At 41.4% G+C, this 7,537-nt stretch overlaps 1 protein-coding gene across 1 annotated transcript in view; it reads left to right on the forward strand.

Moving 5' to 3' along the window:
- LOC126982118 (uncharacterized) overlaps window positions 1–4,064 on the forward strand; it is a 34,218-nt gene extending 30,154 nt beyond the window's left edge. The window contains 1 exon segment of the mRNA XM_050833934.1: window positions 1,452–4,064. The gene's annotated coding sequence lies outside the window, so the exon portion shown is untranslated.
- Window positions 4,065–7,537: the final 3,473 nt, after the last annotated feature.

Here is a 7,537-nt window from a genome sequence, read left to right on the forward strand (position 1 = left end):
TTGTTGTGATTAATTTCTCGTGTGTTTCGATACACGCAGAGGACGTGTGGGACCGAGAGAGTAATAGAAAAAGAGAATAGAAAATCTCTTCATTAACCGTGTAGCAGTGACGGGCTAAATTTGTGGCTTCACCATGTAGCAGCGACGGGCCATATTTGTGGCTTTACCGTGTAGCAGCAACGAGCCAAATTTGTGGCTTTACCGTGTAGCAGCGACGGGCCAAATTTGTGGCTTTACCGTGTAGCAGCAACGAGCCAAACTTGTGCCTTTACCGTGTAGCAGCGACGGGCCAAATTTGTGGCTTTACCGTGTAGCAGCGACGGGCCAAATTTGTGCCATGGTTTTAACCCCAAAAAATAGATGGTACATAAACTGATCACAAATGCTTTGACATATATTATGAAATGGTTTGTGTGAGTGATGATTTTTTCTCATTTTTCTCGCTTAGAGGGACCATTAAGAAACATGATCCCCGCTGCTACCACTGCTACTCTTCATTCACTATCAACACCAAAATTCACTTAAACAATTTTTTCTTGCGACCCCACTCACACACGCAGCCCGTCGGAAACGCTTTTAATCATTCCCTTATGGCACAGCTCGGGTTCAATTCCTGGCACTCATTGGTGTTCATTATGGATATTTTCTCCGTGTTATTGCAGTTTCTCTAATGACTGAGTGCTGTTTAAAATTGCAAGCAAGAAAAAATTGTTTAAGTGAATTTCGGTGTTGATAGTGAATGAAGAGTAGCAAAATGCTATGTCCATTAACCCGGGGATCATGTTGCTTAATGGTCCCTCTAAGCGAGAAAAATGAGAAAAAATCACCCCTCACACAAACCATTTCATAATATATGTCAAAGCATTTGTGATCAGTTTATGTATCATCTACTTTGGGGGGTTAAAACCATGGCACAAATTTGGCCCGTCGCTGCTACACGGTAAAGCCACAAATTTGGCCCGTCGCTGCTACACGGTAAAGCCACAAATTTGGCCCGTCGCTGCTACACGGTAAAGCCACAAATTTGGCCCGTCGCTGCTACACGGTAAAGCCACAAATTTGGCCCGTTGCTGCTACACGGTAAAGCCACAAATTTGGCCCGTCGCTGCTACACGGTAAAACCACAAATTTGGCCCATCGCTGCTACACGGTAAAGCCACAAATTTGGCCCGTTGATGCTACACGGTAAAGCCACAAATTTGGCCCGTCGCTGCTACACGGTAAAGCCACAAATTTGGCCCGTCGCTGCTACACGGTAAAACCATAAATTTGGCCCATCGCTGCTACACGGTAAAGCCACAAATTTGGCCCGTTGATGCTACACGGTAAAGCCACAAATTTGGCCCGTCGCTGCTACCGGGTTAAAGTGAATTTTCATTGAACTAGCAAGAGTCACTTGTACTCTGCATGTATAGCTGTGTGTTTTCACTGATATCTTACTTTCTTTCCAGTTGACTGCTACAAAGATCTGTGTGTGTATCTCTGAACTGCTGGCTCGCACCCAAACACCAAGGAAGTGTTTTATTGTTACAACTAGACCATATCCTCAAGCTCTCTTGGAACAGATGGGACTGGTGCTCCAGACTAACAGATATTCTTCGTGCAAACCGTGCATTTGTTACTACCTCCAGATTTCTTTTTTAATCATATTTATTTTATGCTGTCATTTGTTAGGCTCATGTCTCAATCATTCTTAGGGCCAGTCTCACAGTTCCCCACGATAGGTTAGTAAGCTCCCAAACCAATACCAAAGCCTTCGAAGTTTCCTTGTATAGTGTCTGGTGTATGTATTTAAGTTCACAAATTTGATGAAGCTATACAGGAAAAGTCTTGTGTATTTAGTGTGGCATCGAAGACCTCACCATTTTGGATTGTATGGGATTCTGTAGTTTGGTGCGGGCTGTTACGAAGACACTGTGTTGGACTGTGAAATCGGCTCTTAGACTCATTGGAAAGCATAAAGGTGCTTAAACATTTCAGTTTTTATATTTATTTTTTATTATTATTTTACTGTAGATTTTCTATGAGGAACTTTCCAAATTCCAAGTAAATATTTGGAAGAACTACCTGTTATTTCCTCTTGCTGGAGCAGAGGAAAAAGCAATATGTATCTCACTTTTTTTCTTTTTTTTTTTTTTAGTTCTAAAAGAGCTGTAAGGCCATAACATTTTGTTCAAATAATGGTTTGATAAATTGTTCAGTAATATATAAATAAGAAATGACTCATGTATGTTGTACAGGTCTGTGTTAGGTGCCCAGTTGCCTAGTAAGTGAGGATAGAGTCACCCGCTGGTTGTTAGTTCCATCTGATAGGAATATGCAATGCAAAAATGCCGCTATATTGGACAAGAATATCCACCAGTTACTCGTTCGTAGATTTGCCGCGCTGGGCTGATATGATTTTTCACCAAATTTAGTGAAGAACCCACTCAATTGGCAATCCTGTGATGCACGCTGTATGTTTTATTTGATTATGTAAATTTCAGTTTACGACCATTTTGACTTATGACCTGCCTGTTGGAACTGAACCTCGTTTTAACTTGAGGACTATCTGTACACCGGGTATTCGATATATGCGAGTTCGAAATATGCAAATTCGCTCATATGCGACTTAACCTAAATGAGCAAAATATTTGTTTTATGCGAGAAAAATTCGCTATTATGCGAGTAGCGGCGCTGGTGCGACCGGTTGGTGAGGTATGGTGGCCGACTTGCACTAGAGGGCGGCGGGTGCAAATGTTTTCCCGCACTTTCCTCGCCTATAATTAACCTTTTCCTCCCTCTGATCTTAAAGATAATCCCTAGGTAGCTAATTATAATTATCAACTTAAATCGTAGACTTTGCGTGTGTCTCCCCGAAAGGAATCAATGTGCTTTATTATTGTGAAACGATGCTGGAATAAATAGTTAGAGGGTTCGAAAACGGGTTGTGGAACATAACCCCCTATAATTAATGGGATGATAGGTTCGATATATGCGAATTCACATGATACAAGCTTTTTGCAGAACGTAACCCTCGCATATAACGTATACTGCCTGGTGTACTTGAATTATCTCAGTGAAGTATTATGGTACTCTGCCTCACAGCTCCTTTAGAGAACCAAAGCAATGCCTCTCCCTCTGCTCCAGCCAGAACAATTTTTTATTTTTTATTTATTATTTTTTTTTTTTACGTGTACGCCTGTTGCGCCGGTAGGCTCTCTTGAGGGGCCTGGATGGAAGTCGGCCCAAGCCCATCATGGCACAGGCAAGTGTTTATAGTGGCACCATCTTCTCTGGGCTCATGCTGCCCCCCGGAACTCCTACACATTTGCAAAGTTCCCCATTCAAGTCATGTAAATTTCACCAGTACATTATCATTGTAAGTAATGTATTACTTTTCATTGTACATATTATTTTAATGGCATATTTATGTATTACTCTGATTTGTTCCTTGTTAAATGTAAATTTCAAATTCACTGCATGTTCTATATCTGCATTTATTTCTTTAAATTTTTTTTTTACATAATTCTTGTAATACGATTTTACACAAACTAAATCAGGCACCATTTTGATCTTGAAAAGTCCATTTGTGTGCTGGGAAGGAATACATAAATTGAAAGTCATGAATTATCAGAATTAATAAACTCAACTGATTTGAGAGATTCTTCCGTCCCAAGGATCAGTGAGAAATAAACTCACTCTCCTTAAGCTTGGCAGGATGTGATTGGTATTTAGGAAAATATATTTGTGGGGTAACCATTGGGTGTTTGGGTGGGGGAGCAGTCTTGTTTGTATATGTGGGGGCGTGTTAGGAGGGAGTGTGTTTGGCAGGTAGGGGAAATTGAGCTGGATGGAAGCATTGGAGGGAGGCAGGTATATACAGTCATCCCTCAAATAGTACAGTTTCCAATAGTTCTGTTTTTGTGTTTGGCAGGTAGGGGAAATTGAGCTGGATGGAAGCATTGGAGGGAGGCAGGTATATACAGTCATCCCTCAAATAGTACAGTTTCCAATAGTTCTGTTTTTGTGTTTGGCAGGTAGGGGAAATTGAGCTGGATGGAAGCATTGGAGGGAGGCAGGTATATACAGTCATCCCTCAAATAGTACAGTTTCCAATAGTTCTGTTTTTGTGTTTGGCAGGTAGGGGAAATTGAGCTGGATGGAAGCATTGGAGGGAGCAGGTATATACAGTCGTCCCTCAGATAGTACAGATTCCAATAGTTCTGTTTTGGTTTTATGTGGATTTTCATGGAAGATCTTTTAGGATTTTTAAATTTCCTGCTCGTCGGGAAATTTAAAAATCCTAAAAAAATCTTCTATGAAAATCCACATAAAACCAAAACCGAACTATTGGAAACCGTACTATTTGAGGGATGACTGTGTGTATATATATATGCACACACACACACACATATTTTTTTCATGGGGCAGGGGGGGACGATTGGTTCAGAGCTTCATGTCAGTGCAGTGTCAGGAGCCTCATATGCAATCACCAATCATTCACCTACATTCAGTGTTATTCAACTATGGCCACCCATGTACTCGTAGTCATCCATTTGTTGTATAAGCACCAAACAGTCATTCATGTAATATATTGACAGTATAGTTTAGTCTATATACTCATTTACTGTAAAAGCGGAGTCCTCACATGCTTCACTGACATCCAGATCACCGACACTAGTCAGACTTCATGAGGAGTGAATGGCTATTTATGATGTACAGACTGATGAATGCTTGCTAGTGTAGGCAATAGAGGTAAATAACATATTACTATAGGCATTGGTACTTAAGTCTCAGAGCAGGAGAGGAATATTCATCAATGGAAGCTTTGTTTTTATGCTTCAGAAAAATTGTTGTAGTACAGTAGTCTCTCAACCACAAGTTATCCCATCACACAAGTATCTACAGATCATTGTCAGTATTTTTTTCCTTCATGTGTAGCATAAAACCCCTTGCATTTGCAGTGCATAGGCATGGAAAAGAAAGCCCATACTGTTTCCAATGGTAGCATTACATGTAATTAAATTTTGTCTCTTTTTCTTCTGCCACAAATTCGTATGGAAAAAGCTGAATTAATTTTATGGCTGTAAAGGTTAAATATGTTAACAAAGCAGAATATTTACTTTGTATCGGTAATATTCCTTTTCCTGCTTCCATGTGTTTGAGAAACCAAGGCAGTTATTGAGAAATGCATTATTTTAAGTTTTATCTATGCCTCTCGACAACCTATGTGTCTTCATACCACATAACATAATTTATAGGTGACAGTGACATCTTTCCTAATGCTAATAGCTATTCCTTGAAAATATTTAAAAAATAAATGAAATATTTCATAGAACCCATTTCCTGTCATCTGATCTCATGGTGCTCTCTAAGATGTATCCAAACAGCATGAGAGACAGGATTAAAATATCTTTAAACCACCGTCTACTATAACCCCCATGAATCCAAACATTTATATACTTGCTCAGTAGCTGTACCTAAATTCCCTTGTAACACTAGTTGGTGAAAACTTTGGAATATCATCCCTGCTATCCAGTGGCACCATGACAGAGGTTGAATATAGCTGAGTATTGTAGCTCTGTACTTCTTTAGAGTCTGAGAAGATTGTTACAAAATCATGTGTCATCCAGGGAAATACTTGAACTGTAGCAAATAAAAGAAATACATACCTTGTTGTATTATTGAAAGAGTGAGACTTAACAAAATACTTTTTTTTTCTTTCTACATCTAAGCCTATAGCGTCGGTAGGCTCTCTTGAGGGGCCTGGATGGTAGTCGGCCCCAGCCCGTCATGGCGCAGGGAAGTGTTTATAGTGGCGCCATCTTCTCTTGGCTCATGCTGCCCCCTGGAACTCCTTCTTGATTCACTTGGACGATTTCCTCTAGAGTCCGGGTTGATGGGTGGTCCTCAGGACAGCATGTGGGTAGTTTTAAGCCACTCGGCGGTGACTGAAAAATCCGAGGTGGTAGCGTGGGGATTCGAACTCGCGTCGTCCATCACGTGGTGAATGTGGGCCCAGCACGCTTCCACTCAACCACCGCCTACCCAACAATGCAACATAAGTAGGGTTAGCATTGGAACTTTAACCCGGTAGCAGCGACGGGCCAAATTTGTGGCTTTACCGTGTAGCAGTGACGGGCCAAATTTGTGGCTTTACCGTGTAGCAGTGACGGGCCAAATTTGTGGCTTTACCGTGTAGCAGTGACGGGCCAAATTTGTGGCTTTACCGTGTAGCAGTGACGGGCCAAATTTGTGCCATGATTTAAACCCCCCAAAATAGATGATACATAATCTGATCACAAATGCTTTGATATATATTATGAAATGGTTTGTGTGAGGGGTGATTTTTTCTCATTTTTCTCGCTTGGGGGGACCATTAAGAAACATGATCCCGGCTGCTACCACCGGGTTAAATATCAATTGGTCAGTAGGGGCATACACTGGGAGGGCACATCGCCTCACTCTCCCTACACGCTAATCCCTGTGGTTCCTTCAAACAAGTCCTCACGCAGCCATGCTCAACTTTGTGGGCATCCCTGTGGCTTCCTTCACTTGGGGGGGCTTCGTGGTGCAGTGGTTAGTTAGCACACTTAGCTCACAACCGAGAGAGCCCGGGTCCGATTCCCCAGGGGAGTGGAAAAATTTGGGCAGCTTTTCCAATACCCTACGCCCCTGTCCACCCAGCAGTGAATGGTTACCAGGTATTATTCGGGGTTTTTGTCCCGTCTCCTGGGATCTGTTCCCTTCTCCTATAATTCCTTCCCCTTCTGTCTCTCTCCGGCATATGACCACAGATGTTGCGCCGACTAAACGAAACTTTCCAACTTTCCTCCACTTGGGATTAACTCTTATAGCAACAACTCCATGAACAGGGTGGACATCTGGATAATGTGACACACGCCTGTATAGTCAGAGTTGATATTCATGAACTATAAAGGTAATTGGGCTCGATTCAGTTTTCCGGAGTAATTGTTGATGTGACACAAAGTCATTCCAGTGATATCTGTCCCATGATTCTACATAGGCACTTGTTGAATTAAATTGGGCAATCCGCACACAGCCAACTCAGCTCCCCAACTCATCCTCCCTCTCATGTTTGTCGGTAAATGAGTGCCTATTTATAGTTTGAAACAAAATGTACATAATGAATGTTAGGGTTAAAATGTTATTGTTAGGTTGGCTACACTGTAGTTCCTGGGTTGGCAACACTGGGTGGGAGCAGTAATGGCAGCTTGGTTTAGTTGCAGCTGCCAGTGTCCAGCCAGCCCTCACCAGCGCAAGCAGCTCAGTAGATATTTACTCCAATCTCCGCATTATTATTGTTACAACACTGATATTACCATATGATCATAGCTTCAGCATTTATAGTGTTTTGTTTGTATATTATGTGTTCTTGTATTAGGTTGTTTGTGTTTTATCCCTGCTGTTTGTATAGCATTTCTCTCTCTGTTTACAGAGTATGGCATAGACTTTAAGCTGAATAAAGCCTTGGGAAAAGGTTTGAGTTTTATCACAACAATGAAATCTGTGACATTTTTCCATTATAAGATAT

Source organism: Eriocheir sinensis, chromosome 4 (genome assembly GCF_024679095.1).
Source record: "Eriocheir sinensis breed Jianghai 21 chromosome 4, ASM2467909v1, whole genome shotgun sequence".
NCBI lineage: Eukaryota > Metazoa > Arthropoda > Malacostraca > Decapoda > Varunidae > Eriocheir > Eriocheir sinensis.